The sequence below is a fragment of the Solanum pennellii genome, chromosome 9, assembly GCF_001406875.1.
Source record: "Solanum pennellii chromosome 9, SPENNV200".
NCBI classification, from domain to species: domain Eukaryota; kingdom Viridiplantae; phylum Streptophyta; class Magnoliopsida; order Solanales; family Solanaceae; genus Solanum; species Solanum pennellii.
The window spans coordinates 83,748,504-83,750,982 of record NC_028645.1 but is presented as its reverse complement, the minus strand read 5'-3'; positions in this window follow the sequence as shown (position 1 = coordinate 83,750,982).

Genomic DNA, 2,479 nt, shown 5'->3' with positions numbered 1-2,479 from the left:
CAGAAATCCGACCCAGCCTGGGATTACGCAGCCTGTGACGGCCCGTCGCGCCTGCGACGGTCCGTCCTGCTGCTCCGTCACACAGTTCAGAGACTCAATTCCACTAAAGGGTCTGTGACGGTCCGTCGTGCCCACGACGGTCCGTCCTGCCATTCCGTTACGAAGTTCAGAGAGTCGATTTCAGTACCCAAATTTCAGAATTCTAAGTATTTTGGAACGAGACCCCCTCGACGGTCCGTCGTGGCCATGACGGTCCGTCGTGGGATCCGTCGTCTCAGCCAGTTTTTCCAGAAATAAAATCTGCTGCTCAAAACGACTAAACAGGTCGTTACATTATATAACTGCTACTTTTGTATATATGTATAGCAAAATTGCCTAACTTCTTTTGTATATGTGTATAGCAAAAATAGTCATAACATGTTTGTTATAGAGCGCAATTATAGAAACTATATTTGTAGCATATAAATGTAAATTTTGTGTTTGCTATATTTGAAAGTTGCTCATTACTATAGGTATCGATGACAAAAACAAACAATCACATAGTAATTATAATATAATTTAAAATTATTTAAAATATTTTAAAGATACACATTCTGTAATATATTTTTATAACAAATCAAACATTCAAAAATAAATAATTCTTACATTGTAGTTTTTAACTAACTCTTGTATTTATGTGTAACTTGTGTTAAAAGTGATTTTGAAACCTCATATTCAATCAATTTGACTTCGTAGATTATGTCACCTCACATAATGTAAACATTGAAATTTTATTGATCAAGGCTTTGGCTAATAGAAATAAATTTATTTATAATTTTTTTATGATATTAACTGTGATTTTCATAATTTTACATCAATTTATCAATCTCAAAATTATTTCAAAATTCAATTTGTATTCATATAAGGATATTCAACTATTGATATCATTCATCTTGTGTATATATTGATGGAGAAGTATAAAGAGAAGAAAAAAGACTAACATGTATATATGGTGTTCACTTATCTTGAAAAAGTCTACGATAAAGTCACGCTGAAAATTCTTTGGTGTCTAAATGTGTATCAATGACTTACATTAGGATGATAAATGGACATGTATCATAGATTCAATACTTAGGTAAGGTAAGAACTATGAGAGGAGACTTTTAACACATGCAAAATGTTGATAAGAACACAACATATAAGAGAAAGAACAATAACGAGAACAAATAATATAATAATCAAAATAAAACCTATGTGACAATTAGAATTCAAGTATGATTATAATATTTAAATATTGATTAAAGTAAGTTATGGATTTCACTTTTCAATTATCACGCTCTTGTTTTATAACATAGATACGTCAATGGTCCTATCATGTGTTGTTTCGTCATAGAAGGACTCATTTTCAAAATAAGAATTACATTATCTGAAACGTATATCTCGAATTACGTTACATGGTGATCAAATTTTTTTTGCATGTTTGATTTCATCGTTTTATATGTTATTCCCAAAAAATAGAAATGTACGGTATCTGTAAACAAAATTCAATTTTATTTCTAATTATAAAAAAACACTTTTCATGTGTTTTTCCGTTATAGAATGACTCATTCTCTAAATAGGAATCACATTAACTGAAAGCCTATATCTTGAAATATAACAACAACATATAAGGTGATCAAAGAAATTTTACATGCCTGATTTCATCATTTTATATGTATTTTTATGTACGATATTTGTAAACAAAATTCATTTTTGTTTTCTAATTAGAAAAGACACTTTCTTGTATCTGATGGATTTGCACCCCCCCCCCCAATACCCCCNAATTAAAATTACTTTTTTTTTAATATAAACGTTTTTTGATTGAAAAATATTTAATCTCATATTAAAATAACTTGATTGGTTGACTATCTAAACTTTCTTTATAGTTCACCATCTCATTTACCACAACATAATAAGTAAATTGAGTAAACAATCATAAAGCTTTTAATTCAAATTTCAGAAAAAGATAAAACAAATTTGTAATTTCTTCCATATGTTTTTGTCTTAATAACAAAAATAATATTTGTTATTGATAGAAAATGACAAATATATCCACAACTTTAATTGAATAACTTGTAAAATAATACATACATCATAATTATAAAAGAATAAATAATAATAATAAATAAAATATAGAAAGAAACATTACACCTAATTATTTAATTTATTTTCCTATAGAAAATGAAATATAGTAAATTAGTTAAACCTTAATACTTATAGTTGACCATAGGTGATTGATATATCTGTAAAATTAGTGCAAAATAATACATACACCATGATATAAAAAGAATAAAATAAAGAAAGATACATTACACCTAATTATTTCATTTTTTCCCCTATTTTGTTTCCCCATAGAAAGTTCCCTTTTTCCCTTTTCTTTCCAACTTTTTTCAAAATAAAAAAATGAAAATATAGTAAATTAGTTAAACCACTCCCCCCCCTCCCCACCCCCCCTCCTCCT